This window comes from Sinocyclocheilus anshuiensis, unplaced genomic scaffold, assembly GCF_001515605.1.
Source record: "Sinocyclocheilus anshuiensis isolate Anshui unplaced genomic scaffold, SAMN03320099.WGS_v1.1 scaffold961, whole genome shotgun sequence".
NCBI lineage: Eukaryota > Metazoa > Chordata > Actinopteri > Cypriniformes > Cyprinidae > Sinocyclocheilus > Sinocyclocheilus anshuiensis.
In genome coordinates this window covers 1,303,906-1,320,435 of record NW_015557049.1, presented here as the reverse complement: position 1 = coordinate 1,320,435, position 16,530 = coordinate 1,303,906, and the positions used below count along the sequence as shown (strand labels likewise).

The window sequence follows — 16,530 nt, the reverse complement described above, 5'->3', positions numbered from 1 at the left end:
GCTGACTCTTAACTTTTATAAAGAATATCTCTTTGGATTTGAGACTTTAGTCTTTGCAACTTTACAGATCTTCCTTATGCACCAAGAGCTTGTAACACTCCAAAGAGAAAGGAAAAATTGAAATCGCATCATATGACCCCTTTAAGCCTGGTCTGTCTGGTTAGTCTCAAATATGATATAAATGTATAGTTAGTATATCATATAAATGTATAGTTATAGTATAAACGCCTCACAAGCTCACAAAATAGCTTTCTGTTGGCTTTTTGTTTCTAAATTCTTGATTGCGTGGATTAAAATTGATATGACTGGATTTCGTCCGCGAAAATTCGCCAAAACGGTAAATGTGACTCCGACCGCTTGCCATTAAATTTTTCCATGTCTGAGAGAATTTTTTATTTTTTTTTTAATTCCCTGATACCTCAATTTTTTTAAATATAAAATTCAGATAATGGATAATGACCAAAAACATAAGCTGAATACCAGTCTTTGCATCTTTGGTGGTTTAAAAAAATAGTTTATAATTTCATGAAAGTGTTTAATACATTAAGCTAACTTAATAAACTTACTAACATTAAGTTAGTAAGATTAACATTAATGAATATTAATTAATACTGCATTAAGCTGAGACTTGTTATAGCACTTGCATATCATTGCTCTTTTGTTGATTTTGATTGCTTCCATTGTCCTCATTTGTAAGTCGCTTTGGATAAAAAGCGTCTGCTAAATGTCTAAATGTAAATGTAAATACAACAAAAAAAAGACATTCTGACTTATGTTCGAAAATGGCAATTGAATGACTGATAACTGAAGCTCAGCCTACAGGACAAAAACATACAAGAGACACAACACAAGATGGATGGTGATAACAAATGCTAAGCAATAACTAGAAAAACTACTAGAGTATAGGTAAATAAAAAACAAAACAGAGAAAACTATAGCTAGGAAATAACTAGTAAAAGTAAAGGCTACAAGCAAATAATAAAGACAACATAAAGGGAAACTAAATAAAACTAATAGCTAAGATAAAGCAGAGAACACTAAAGAAGATTGGAACAGACCCATGAAGCAGAAAAGTTCATGCATGACTCAATGAACAAATGGTTTTATTCAGTCACATTTAACTCCAAGAACAGACAGTGATCAGCATGACTTTTTAAAATAATTAAAAACAAAGAAATTATATAAATCTGTATGTGCTTCGAGATCACAACACCCACACATATGTGCTGTATATATAAAGTAAAAGCATACCTGAATTATAACTTAAACAGAATTGTACTTATATATACTTAATTATATTATATATCCTTTCTTTCTTTCTCCCTTTCTACAAAAATTTGAAGCTCAAGATAATGTTCTGGATTCAACACAAGATAAAGAGCATGAGACATTTGATTATCACACAAAATACAGAATAATCTCCACTCAAAATGGAAGTACACAGAACCAGCAAATAAACGTTAAATTGTATAAATGTTTCAAAATACTTCGAGAAGTATTCCCACTTAAAAAAAGAAAAGAAAGACAATTTAGACAACTTTTAGAACTCAAATACTAAATGTTTTTACAGAATAATTCAAACAAGTTGTCATTCCTGTAACTCAAGTACACTGAAAAAAAATTTTCATTCATCCAATTAGGGCAAGTTATTTATTTTTAATTGGCTCAAGTTAAAAAATATAGATGTGAATCATTACCCTAATTTTTTTTAATTGGATGAATTAAACATTTTTTTCAGTGTAGTAGAGCATGGTGCTTGAATGCATGAGCTGGTAAAATGTCACCTTGAATGCAATTTTTTTTTTTTTTTTGTGCTAATCAACACCATGCCACAAAATGCAGAGCTTAACTTGTATTGAACAAGACTTCAGTTTTGGTATAGTACAGAGCCATGAAACATCTTTGGTAGTTCGTCCTTTGACAAGGCAATAGCATGATAAGGCTACTAAAACAACAACATAGCATGTCCTGTGCACAGTTCAGAAGGCAAGTATACGGGTCCACAGGTGCTCTGCAGAGATGCTGGGGAGTTTGTGAGAGTATCTGACCAAGACATACATCCCTCCTGCAGCCGACACAACACCACACAGCCACAGACCTCGAGTGATCACCTGCAAAAGACCAGCAAGACAACTACTTATTTTTTACAATCAGCTCATTGGTTTCAGTGCTGGAAACACACTTTGATTAGTTCCTGAACTACAGCAGGACATTTTGAAGTTTCTAATTTAATTTAAAAAAAATGTAAAAATTATTTTTCTACCATCAGTTTGAAATGTGCTATTATGATCATAAGACGAATGGATCTTCATGTGAAATAATGTTTTGTTGATAGCTCAGAATGAAAGAGCCGTTTTAAAAAACTTTGTTTTTAGCCTCTCATGGTTCCTGATTTTACACTGGTACGGGTCATTTATCAGCCAAACGTTGCTCTCAAGCACTTTCAAACATACGGGTTTTGTCTTCACCTTATTTTGCCAATGCCAGTGCTTCACCGTTTCATGGTACCGTGTTCTGGTGAATGTGAACTAAGAGGCAAGTAATCAGGCATATGAATTAGTGAACAACGAAAAACAAGATGATAGAACACAAAAAGGCTCTTACCATTGTGTAAAGCAGGATGATTGTTTTAGGCATGATGAAGTGAAGGATATTGTCCAGGTATTTTCGGAACAGAAAATATCTGGAATTGACGTGTGCTCTCATCTACGACTCAGAACACATAATAGCAGCATTTAATGGTCTAGCTCTTGGTCTGGCCTAAACCTCTTGGAAATAAATGTGTGTCTGTATTTTTCACCCTGCCATCAGTAATGAGGTTGACCCGTGTCACTGCAGGCTGTATATCACATGCGATCAGCTGGTCAGACTGATTACTGCTACTGTGTCAGTGTGTGTGTTTGTTCTGTGTGCATACTACTTAATGAACAGAAAACAAGGACAGCTTTGATTGGCAGCTCTGATAAACAAACTTGTTTAACTACAAAACCCGCGACCCTGAAGTTGTTCGCTCTACATTTACATTTAGTCATTTTGCAGACGCTTTTATCCATCTGAAGGTCTCTTCAAGATAAGGCTGTTTCACCAGTCAATGATATGAATACTATAGCTGTACAAGAACACAAGATTGTATCTATTATATTGCATATTATAGAGCATATTATTCTACTCTCTATATATATATATATATATATATATACACACACACACACACACACACACACACATACACACATATATATATGAGATAATAAGATGAGCTACAGGAATATTATTTCCTCTTATTATCAACCATCCATCAGGATCTATCTTATTTATTTATTACATTTTTTTAAAAATGTGCTAAAATGTCCACAATATATAGGTATAATAACATATATTGTAACATTTTAGTTACTTATATTTACCCATGTATTTTTGCATGTTTTATATGCTTTCACCCTAAATGTATTTACATTGTTCCAAATATATTTTAAAATATAGATTTTGCATTTATCCAAGATGATATAACAAATGTCTTGAAATGTTTCTGGAGCATCAAATCAGCAAATTGCAATGATTTCTGAAGGATCACGTGACGCTGAAGACTGGAGTAATGGTGTTGAAAATTTAGATTTGCATCAAAGAAATAAATTACATTTTAAAATATAAGAACAGTTATTTTAAATGGTAATAATATTTCACAATATTTTTACTGTATTTTTGACCAAATAAATCCAGCCTGAGTGAACATAAGAGACTTCTTTCAGAAATGTTGAAAAAACGAAATATCACGGTAGTGTATATGAAGTATATTTTGGCCAGAATATATTTTTCCAATGTGAACAGCAATGAACAACAATGTAAAATGAACTACACATGAACTCAGTAGCTGCAGGTGATGTGGGAGAGTCATGTGACTGCAGGAAGTGACAGCTGCTAGTGTTCAGATACAGTAATGCAGCAGACATTGAGTTGATGGCCTGCCTCTACATAGTTGTACATGGACAGGTCAGCTATGGCGTGATCGTCAGGTACACGGACTCTGGTGTATTCTTCGAGCACAACAGCTGCAAGCAGAGTATATGAAAATAATTCATTACATTTGAGAACAAATATTTTGCACCTCTTAGTTCCCGCTTAGATTTTATTAACCAATACTGCTAATTAGCAATCATCCTGTGATGTTACTCTGGGATGAAATATTTCAAACAAGTATATGTACATTTAAAAGATGGATGCGCTTTTGATCAATTTATTACTTTTTTTATTTTATTTTATAATTTTTTTTTTTTTTGGAGAAATTAAAATTCATTTATATTTATATTTATTATTTAATTTAATTTAATTTATTTAATTATATTTATATTTATTTTTAATTATCTTGTTTTTACATGCATTTAATTATGAATTTTACATAATTTAAATAATAAATTCCTCTTGAATTTTCTTGTGAAGCAGTTTCTTTCTTACCAAGGTTTCCATTAAACTGGTCCATAATCTCATCAAAAACTAAACAATCCTCAAAGCCCTGTGAATCAAAATAAAAAATGAGCTTTATGGGCTTTCAGTTGAAACACTCGCATGTTTAAAACAAAACACATTTATTGGTTATTAATATTCTTCCACTTGTTCTAAACATTTCACTCTGCAAGACCATCAATGACTACATTTACAAGCACACAATTTTTAAAATAAGGTCCATATCAGGGTTATTATAGTTAACTAAAACAATTAAAAAAAAAATTGTTACTTGAAATAATAAATGTTAGCTGAACTAAAATATTAAATAAATTTAAACTTAATTATGTCAAGTAGTAGCCATGGAAACATTACTTATTTTCATTTAGTTTGAATAAAATAACTAAAACTAAAAACAAATAACTAAACAAAAAAAAATACAAATATTAATAAAAATATTAAAAACATTTTAAAAATGACAAAAATGCACAATATTTCTAAAACCTTAACAAAAATTTAAAACAGAAAATATAGCAATAAAAACTAATTAAAACTACTAATAGTATCCCAATGATACGAAAATAACACTGGTCCATATTCTGGCCAAGCTTTTATTCAGTACAAAGATGCTTACATGCTTCAGAGCTACTGGAATATTTCTGTATACTGCTGATTGCATTTCAGCTGATGTTCAGGTTCTGTTGACCTCATTGGGAGCAATTACAGCTGGAGACATATTGAAAAAACTGAAGCAGGTTGATGAGAATGAATATCCTCACCACCCCCACTTACTGCATTCATGCCTTGACCATGGCCTGAGCCGGGAGCCAGAAGAAATCCTGTTTGAGAGCCTCACTGAGAAAACACAGACACATAGACACACTCAGTCAATAACATACATGCATAACACTGTCACTTCTGTCTGTGGCACAATGACTCACTGCTTAATTATGTTAATTATGACATTTAATATAGGGCAATCTCCTCCAAAGCCTCCTCCTGTTAATTCAAATAAAAACGACATTTTGAAAATTATAACCTGTACAATTCATTTGCACACTGACTAGTTATTCAACATATTATGAAAGCCTGAAACTGAATATTTTATATAAGGGTCAGAGTTAAATTAAGATGGTAAAGGTAATTAAATATCACCCTAATTGTTGTTTCAAACCCATTTGACTTTTTTTATTATGTGGAACACAAAAAGAGAGTGTTGGTCACCATTCACTTTGGATTGTATCTTATTGGGATACCATAAAGCTAATGTGACTGAGACTTTTATTATGCCTAATATCTCCTTTTTGTTTCACAGAAGAAACTAACACAAGAGCAAGTATGGTGACAGAATTTTAATTTCTGGATGAAGTATACTTTGTTGATATGAATAATTCAATACATCTAGATCCAAAGTTTTGGGTCAGTAATTTTTTGAAAGAAATTAACACTTTTATTCGGCAAAGATGCATTAAATTCATCAAAAGTATCGTTGCAAAAAGTGATGTTACAAAATATTTATATTTCAGATTTTCTATTTCTATTTGTTCTTTTGAACTTCCTATTAATAAAAGAATCCTGAAAACAATTGTATCCAGGTTTCCACAAAAAAAAAAAAAAATTAAACAGCGCAACTGTTTACAACTTTGAAAATAATAATAATAAATGTTTCTTGAGCAGTAAATCAGCATATTAGAAGGATCATGTGACACTGAAGACTGGAGTAATGATGCTGAAAATTCAGCTTTGTTCACAGGAATAAATATAATTTTTTAATTATTTTAAAATATATTCAAATAGAAAACAGTTATTTTAAATTGCAATAATATATCATAATATTGCAGTTTTTACTGTGTTTTTGGTCAAATAAATGCAGCCTTTGTGAGCACAAGAGATTTCTTATCAAACTTTCGCATGGTTGTGTATTGCAAAATCACATATTTCTGTTGGATCTTTCAGTGCTCATATATTTGTAACGTAGACAGTTGAATCATTTTTACAACTAAATGTAAATCTTGAGCAAAATGAGAACATCTTCAGTTGATTCTCGAATGCTGAACTGTACATTGAGCTGTCTGAAACTTATTTACAGTTCTGTGAGGTTTGAAATCACTCTGTCTTCACCCCGTCATCTCAGTACTGTATCTCCTCATTACCTGCAGCATTCATATTAAAAAACCCGCCCACTGTCTGTTAGACTGCGGTTTCACACCTCACTAAGATGTACTTCAGACCTGAGAGAAGCATGAAGCAGAAAGAGTGTGAAAGAGAGTACTCACACTCCTATTAGAGGTACAGAGTCAGGAAAGTATTTCTGGAAGAAACGGATGACCTCGTCACCGCTGCGGATCTTCTCGAATTCTTCAAAGGGCATGAAGAGTGTACATGTGAACGTCCTGACCTTAAAAATCGAAAATCAAAAGGAACATGATTTTACGCAAGGAAACCACAACATAACCAAAGCAAAAGATTATAATGTACATTCAAAACACTTCTGGAGGCCAAATTATTTGAATTATTCATAAACCATTGTCATCAAACAGTAATTCTAAAAACCCTGAATATATGATTAAAAAAATGCAGACAGGCTAGTAATATTTTCTCTGGAAATTTGGAGAGTACTAGTAAAGAGACTCTGAGACTTTGTGAGACTCTGTATTTGTGATGGAAAACCACATTAGAAATAATAATCATAATCATCATCATCTTCATCCTCATCATCACAAAAAATAATGAATGGTCAATTACAAAAACTTTAATAAATAAGAAAATAATAATAATGACCAAAAACTAATTAACAGATAATCACAAAAATGTAATAAATGATCAAATATTATTAAATAATAATAATTAAAAAAATTATGAATGGTTAATCACAGAATACTATTATGAATAATAATAAGCAACAATAATAATGATTAAAAAAACTAAAACTTGAAAACTTTTTATTTAGGTCTGTATATATATATATACACACACACATATATATTATGTAAACACAAACTTTTATTTTGGATGCGATTAATCGCAATTAATCGATTTGACAGCCCTACAAATATTATTTATTATTTAATAATAATAATAATAATAATCATCATCATCATTTTAATCATAATAATAACACTAAATAGATTTTTAAAAAGTAAAAAAAAAGGTAAATTGTAAAATAATAAAATATTCTTTAATATTTTATAATAATAACATTTATAATAAATCACAAAACAAATTTAAAAAAAACAATAATAATGTAAATAAAAAATAGCAATATAACAGAGTAAAAGACAAAGAAAATGATTACATGACCTTACCAAGTTGGGCAGGGCAATCATCATGAAAGTGTTTCTGGGCCAAATGTGCAAATAACTGGGCTCCACTGCAAACTTAGAGGACACAGAGAGAACGAGATGTGGGCAGATGTGTAAGGAAGACTGCCAGATAACATTGCAGTGACACTTACATCTCCGTCTTTAGGAGGCATGGTGAGCTCCATGTACCCGTGGGGAATGTACAGTACGTCTGGCTGTAATTGAAACGACTTTGCCGCAGGAAATGCTTCCTGACGGCAGAGAAAGCTCCATCACAGCCTACGATCAGTTCAGCCTGCATCTCCTTCTTCTGGCCATCAGGTCTGTTAAGAGACGAAATCTCATTTGCTTCTGTACTGAAATATGTCTAATTCACACACTGCATATCCATAGACTGAAGTGAATTTACAAACTCTTGTGATCATGTGACCCTCTCGGGCAGTCAATATATTTCAAGATATATACTAAAACTAATACATAGAAATGAATAAAAACTCTCTATATATTATTTTGTTTATTTAGTTTAGTTTAGTACTTCATAACTAATAATAACAGAATCTTTTTTTTTTTTTTGGTGACTTTTCCTTTACATGTTAAAGGTTACATGTAGGTATTTTAAAAAATATCTTGGTATTATTTTTCTGAGACAGAAAGACAGAATGTGATCGCTGTTTACCCAGTGAAGGTCATTGTTCCCGTTTTTGGACTCCAGTCCTGTAGCTTGTGATTAAAGTTCAGTGTAGTTTTGGATATGCATCTGCCGCTGCAAGAAATCAGTTCAATTCTGCATGTTTATTCAGTAAATAAAAGCAGTAAGATTCAAACAGGCTTAAATGTACAAAGACTTTGACCGCATCCCAATTCACATACTTAATGTAACACTTAGTAATATGTAATTGAAATGTTTTTCTTGAAAAAAACAACACAGTACTACTTAAATTTACTAACTTTTAGTCATTATTAAGTTTTTCTTAACTTTTACATTTTTACAAAAAAATGTACATTTAAAATAAATGTTGTTCTTTTGAATGATCTATTCATTGAAGAATCTCAAAAAAATTTATCTGGGTTTCCATAGAAATATTAAGTAGCACAACTGTTTTCAGCTTTGCCATCACAGGAATAAATTTAATTTCAAAATATATTCAAATAGAAAAAAAAATTGTACATTGTAAAAATATTTCACAATATTACAGTTTTTACTGTATTTCAGATCAAATAAATGTGGCCTAGGTGAACATAAGAGACTTCTCCAAAAACATTTAAAAATCATACCGACCACAAAACTTTTCAACAGTAGTGTAAATTTAAACTTGTTATTAAAATAATAAAAAATAAATAATAAATAAATAACTAACAGGCCAGGACTTGATTTTATCCATTAGTGATTGATCAGATCCCAAAAAGTGGGCGAATGAAGAGAGGACTTGAAAAGAAAGATATTTGGGATTATATGCAAAATAGGGACGTAGGGTTTTATCTTCAAAAGAACCCAATCGGTAATTTAAAAAAGGGACATAAGGTACCATACATAAGGTATAAAGTGGCACATTCAGTGTTTAAAATCTTTTTTGAAATGAAGTTGGTTAAATGAAATACAGAGTTCTGGCATGAAACTCTAGATGGCGCAGTCCGATGGGTCTAACTCAATCTGACGTAATGACATCATTATCACATGGCGCAGCTGATTGGTTCTCTCCTGTATTGGTAGCCAATGAGCTCGCTGCTCAACATTCAAATATAATATCTCCATCTCTCTCCTCTCCACCTGTAGCTGGTGTGTGGTGAGTGCACTGGCGCCGTTGTCCTGTGGCTGCCGTCGCATCATCCAGGTGGCTGCTGCACACTGGTGGTGGTTGAGGAGAGACCCCCCCTCGTGATTGTAAAGCGCTTTGGGTGTACAGCAATACACAATAAAGCGCTATATAAATGGATCATTCATTCATTCATTCATATATGACTAGAGCTTGCCGTAGCAGTGCCGCTTGCTTCAGAAACCCTCCACCTTCCCCAGCTCCACCTGTATAGGTCTGCTATGAGGTGATTCATGTATGCTATGGGGTTATTTCATGTATGTTATATTTGCAGCAGCAATATTCCTTACATGCTCACAGCAGCATGTTGTGGATGTATTGGCAGTAGCAAGTCTCGGTACTTGCTCTGCCGCAGCAGCAGCAGGGTAGCAGATCTATTCCGCCAAGAACAAATACATTAACATTGTCATGTACATTACCATGCCAATCCCTCCGAGAGTTGTCATGACAGAACTGTTACCTGTTAGCAGCTCCTTGTTGAGGTTGGCTCTGTCCACAGAGAGGATGTACTACAACAGAAAGAACAGCCATGTTTAGGGAACATCCAGGTTAGAGTCAGTCAACCGGGGGAATGACAACTTTAATCTCTATTATGCATGTTCTGGATTATCTGGAATATTTTAAACCTGAAATGATGGATTTATGACAGCCATGGAGTTCAGTCACCTGAAAGGCACTATAATCTACAGCTTAGATGTCTTAACTGTTTAAAAGCACCTTGACAAACACTGTTTGCAGCAGTGAGTGTGTTTTGTGAGGGGATTACATAGCAGTATTAATAAACTAATGGTTTAAAAGCAGTTCTATTTCTGTCCATCTGCTGATTTCCAGTTAACATAATCCCCGCAAACCTCACGAGGGACAAAATTAACACACAAACTGGGCCAGAGAGACCTGAGCTTTTCATCTCAGCTGGTTTCAAAGCATATTTAAGGGCTTTTTGTAGCAAAGATAACATGAAACAGTGTCTCACAACCCTTTTCCAGGCTGGGAAATATTTCCCAACAGGATATTTAGTTGTGTCAGTGGTTCTTAACAGCTTTGCTTCAGGACCAGCTTTGTTTTGTACAACAGTAAATAATATGATGACCTATCCAGGCTCGAAAATGCAAATGTATTAAATATGCTAAATTATTCAAATCATATACCTCTTACTTTTTTTATTCGTTTTTTTGTTCATAAATTTCAATTATATTATGATGATCTGCCCAAAATGCAAATGTATTAATATGCAAAATGATTCAAATTATATACCCCTTTTTTTAATTTTCCATGTGATAAATGTGTAAATAAATAATAATGAAATTATCACTTACTATTTTATAAGCTATTTTCATACATTTCAATGATATTCTGATGACATACACAGACCCTAAAAATACATAATTATTCAAATGATTTACCTATAACTTTATAACTTTTTTTTTAATGTATGTCTGATGTAAATGTTCTCAACTAGGGGGTGAACAACCCTGTAAATGTGCAACAACTTTACTACAACCTGTCATGTGACTGAGCATTTCTGAACTGCTGTGGGAAGGATCCAGAGGATAACAATTTGAAGTTACTATATTTGTGTGAATATGAACGTGTAGATCAGAAAATAGTTATTGTTACCTGTCCCTTCTTGCCATAGGGTATTGGAGAGCATTTTCCATTCACATTATGGATCATACGGGCATGCATTGGAATGCCTTTAGAGACTATCTACAAGAAAAAACAGATATGACTGGTAGTGGGAACAATATTTACACATACTATACAGTTTCATTGATGTAATGCACTACCGTTCAAAAGTTTGGGGTCAGTAATGTTCTCTTATGCTTACCAAGGCAGCATTTATTTGATCAAAACAGTAATATTGTTAAATATTACTGCAATTTTAAATATCTGAACTCTATATTAATGTATTTTCATATGTAATTTATTCCTGTGATGGCAAAGCTGAATTTTCAGCATCATTACTCCAGTCTTCAGTGTCACATGATCCTTCAGAAATCATTCTAATACACTGATTTGCAGCTCAAGTAATATTTATTATTATTATGTTGACAACATATTGCTGCTTAATATTTTTGTGCAAAACATGATGCATTTTTTTCAGGATTCTTTCAGGAAAAGTTCAAAAGAACAGTATTTATTTGAAATACAAATTTTGTAAAAGTCTTTTAATTAATTCAATACATCCTAGCTGAATAAAGGATCAAATAAAATAATATAATTTATATTTAATAGTATATATTATTCAAGTCATTGTAGTACAATACTTGGAACTAAAGCCAGAAGAGAAGGCAATGAAGAAAAAATGATTAAAATGTGGTTGAAGCCCCTTAACAAAATGCTAGACTTAACCATAAAATCTAATTTGGGAATGATCTGGGTTGATGGGAATGTTGTTGCAGGACCAACAAAGGATGTTGATCCAGGCAGATGTCCTACTTGGGTAAATCTCATTACGTATTTTAAATACAAGGGCTCACAGCAGCTCCATCCATCTAACCTAATGCCTCTAAAGCTTCAGACTGACTGTCGCACTCTATCCGATATGAAAATTCGTGTTAACCCAGGGTTGAGTTCATACGGTATTCCTGATCTGGCATTCCTGGCTCTGTCGAGCTGAAAAGTTGCACAAGTGTAAAATAACCAAATCACAGAGACACGGGACTCTGTGTGCTCACTATAAAATGCAATACTTCCTATAATGACTCTAAGTTTGACCATGTATGTACTGAGTGTAAGTAGCATTTGACCTAGTTTCACATGGTCACACTTCCTCATGTTACTTTCAACACTTCCCTCAGTGGAAAAGCCTGAGACTAGCTCAGCCATCACCGAATTCATGAGTTGTCATAGAAAATACTGTATACCAGTTGCCAAGTTCTTAGTGAAAAAGCAATTGCAAGCTAATATTGCTTCTAAAACCATCAATCTTGATAGAAAAATGCTAAATAATGAACCCAGCTGCAGGGGGATTGTCTGTTTAATAAGTGTACGATACTGTAAGCTGCTGCATGATCAACGCATCTGCTAATGGCTGCTTACTACTTATTCAAAACACTGTGCTATGCATTATTAATTCAAATGAAAAGTGCCTAGTGTCTGAGAAAATGTTGAATATGATGGTTTCAGCAACTATAAACAGCTCTTTTTTAAAGAGGACACAAATGTATGTAAAATCAGAATAAATTAACCCTACAAACACTTAACTGTGCATGAAACTCCCACAAGAAACACAGGTAAATGACTAAACCCACCTTATCCTCCATTCCCACATATTTCAAGGTCTGGCGCCCCCTATGGGACAGAGCCAAGTTGATGCTTCGACCCCTCACGACTTTTGCCTGCCGAATATCTAAAAGAATAAAAGTTTAAATGAAGAGGTTAGGAATGCATTTGAAGTTAGGATGACATTTGAAACCCTACATCTGTACAAAAATGAGATTGCGGTGGTCTATAATTGTCTAAAAGATTATAAGTGTGCTTAAAGATTTTGCCGAATGAGGTACGAATAATAAAAGTGGAGATATAACTGAGATGCAGAATGACAGCCTTAAAGTAAAGTGTCGATTAATGCTGGTGTGAGAGATAGCTCATGTCTTCACTTTCTCGAGATTCATAGACCGCAACGTCAAATCCTCGTTTTGCAAGGAAGCAGGCGTTCAATGATCCAACCTAAATTGACAGGTTTAGAACAAGAAATAGATTATTTATGACAAACTGATTCCATGTTTTTTTTTTTTTTTTGATATGTACCATGATAATATCAGTAAATGCACTGAAATACTTCAATGTGAATAGCTACTACATATCATGATACATGAAAATGGTAATCATTCACCATCATATGATACCAAATGTGCAATGATTCAGTCGCAGTACATATTTGTATAAGTGTTAAAAATTACATCAGATTTTCGAGCTTCTGAAAAGCTTGCAATTACCTATTTTTTTTTCCTTATTAACTTATACTTAACTATAAACTTTTTTAAGCATCTTAAAGAAAGAGGGATTAAATATATAATGTAGAAATGAAGACTTTGATGCATTTACTTTAATAATTTTATTTAAAATGTATAAATAGGTACTGCTGACTTTTCTCATGCTTTACCCAGCATAGACACTTGCTGACCAGCACAGGTCTAAACCAACCATATTGCCATGCGTGGTGCGTGTAGCAATCCAATAAAGACGACGAAGAAGAAGAAGAGTTCAATAATATTTAATAAACCAACGATCAGGGTACAATCCACGTTATCCACATTAAACATAGACAAGACCGGACAAACACTGGGAGCAAACACAGGGTTTAAATAAGACAGGACTAACAAGATAATTAACAATGACAAGTTAGAGAGATGAGGGGAAAATGCGTAAAACAGGGAATATGACAAGAAGACTGTGACACATATATTATATACAGACAAACAATATTCTTGTGATTTGTGACAAGTGCAATATTATTGATCATATTTTATCATCAATCTTTTTTATGTCACTCCCTTAAACATGAGATCAGAAGATCAAACCATTAAAGGAGGAAACATTTACCTTAAAGTTATGCAACTATAAACTCATAAAGACACTTGATGAAAACATAAACACATCATAACTCTGGATTCATTCATGAATATTATATTCTGAGCTTTGATGAAAGCCATGAATTGTGCATAACAGAAATATACATTTTAAATTAATTGTGTCAGCTTGTCAGAGTACACTAGAATATAACTATAAAGACTACATTTTACTAAAGTCCAGTTTTGGTGTCATTCGTCTTTCAGGATGATCATTTCATCACATCTATAGGCTAATGGAACATTTACAGAGTTTCATAACCACTTTGTCAATCATTAACATTCTTCTCATGTGAGTTACAGTAGAATTACCATCTCTTAATTATTGTGATGAACATTGGTTACATTTTAATATAATTGTCCTTTTGTTTTTTAATAGGAAACACCTCATGCTTGCGGCTGAATGCATATGATCATAACTGATGAACAACTATGCTGTGAAAAGACATCAGCGATCCGGCGCCGAGAAAAGAATAAGAAAAAAAGATGAAGCCCGTGCATCACTTTCAGGTAGCCTACATTCATAATCCTGTGAATCTTTTTTGGCTGTTGACGTTAATAACGTGTTTTTTAATGTCGGTGATAATTTACCAACAACGCATCTAATATTCTCTCTGACTTTCCATGTTCCCTTACAAAAAATAGCATGGTTTTACGAATAAAACCAAAAATCATGGTTCATGGTAACCACAATTTAACCATGGTTTTGTTACTTCAAATAATAGTTTACAAAGAAGTATTAAGATAATATTTTTTGTGGTTTTAAAATCAGACCTAAGCCAACAACAGCCTTTAAAATGACTTAAAATGCATTATATAAAACAATGAGGCAATAATGATTGGTTAATTAATAATTAAGTGCATGGATTCATTGAATAACACTGTTAAATACATAATGTAATACAAAGTAAACAATTTATGTGCATTACATATTATTACAAATGCTTGCAAAGGGAGCCAAAGGCCTGGTAACTGCTGCTTACACTTACAGGACAATCAAGTACTTTAATATTGACTAAGCATTTAATTAAAATATCCACTTAATCTTTCATTTTTGGCCACCTTTTTGCAAAGAAATGCGACAGCCTCAATAATTTCTTCAAAAAAAAAAACATGTGGACATCACAACCTTTACAAAAAAATAACCATGGTTTTATCGTAGTAAAACTGCTTAGTTTTCTTTTGCGTGATTTCTGAATGCTTAATGACTATAAAATCAATCAGACAACTGTATTAATAAAATAATAGCCATAGGTAACTGTCTAGAGCTACAATTGTAATTTGTAAATAATACAACATAATTACAAGTTATTTATTTATTTACTTTTATATTTCATTAAAGTTCTATTTTGACCCCTATAGTAGGTGTTTTTTTTTGTTTTGTTTTTACATCCATAATATTTGAGGAGGGGGCACAACAATACAATTCTGCTTAGGGCACCCATTTGGCCAGCAGCAGCCCTGAAGTTACATAAAATATAACGTGATGAGATTTTGCCTCAACCAAAACTATTCACTCTGGAACAAATAATAGATGAATGAAACCAAAGACTACCCGTGAGATTTACACAAAACAAATTATATCTCAAGTTTAACCACTGATGAGACATCAGAGTCAGTGGCAAATTCCAGAAGATCTGGCCGAGGTGAGGTTGCTCTGACGCCCTGGAGCTCGCATCTCCGAAAACGTAAAGCAAATTTTCAAATAGACATTATCTTTATTAACAAACCGCACTGGCCTTGTTTTTTGAGTACAACCATACTGTAAGCTATTCAATACCAGTTGATAAACATTACATTAGAAATAATATGATTAAGTGCTGTCACAAACAGTAACTTTTACAAGAAACATTTAATACTTTGTGCAAAATGTTTATTTTTTACTTTTAAAAACATTTTATATGTATTAATTTCACCACCTTGGCCATGATCCAATTTTATTCCAGGCCATTTCATAAATGTTTTAACATAGAAAGTTTTGTTTTTCAAGATTTCAAGTCAAAAGTAATTGAAGCCCAATTAAAGGTAGGGTAGGCGATTTCGGAGAGGTCCCGTGAGATTTACACAAAACAAATTATATCTCAAGTTTAACCACTGATGAGACATCAGAGTCAGTGGCAAATTCCAGAAGATCTGGCCGAGGTGAGGTTGCTCTGACGCCCTGGAGCTCGCATCTCCGAAAACGTAAAGCAAATTTTCAAATAGACATTATCTTTATTAACAAACCGCATATTTGAAGTCTAAACAAGCACATTCTCACTCTTAAAACTGCATCATTCCGTGACACAAAAACAGTAGGCCTATTATTTTCAAAATCATAGTGGATTTGGGCGCCTGCCATTACACTGGCTGTGAGAGAATCAGAGAAAATACAGGAAGCGGAGTGATATACATATATAT

The 16,530-nt window shown here is 33.0% G+C and overlaps 1 pseudogene; it reads right to left on the bottom strand.

The window, feature by feature from the left end:
• Positions 1-1,822: 1,822 nt before the first annotated feature.
• Positions 1,823-16,058, bottom strand: LOC107676369 (kynurenine 3-monooxygenase-like; annotated as a pseudogene).
• Positions 16,059-16,530: the final 472 nt, after the last annotated feature.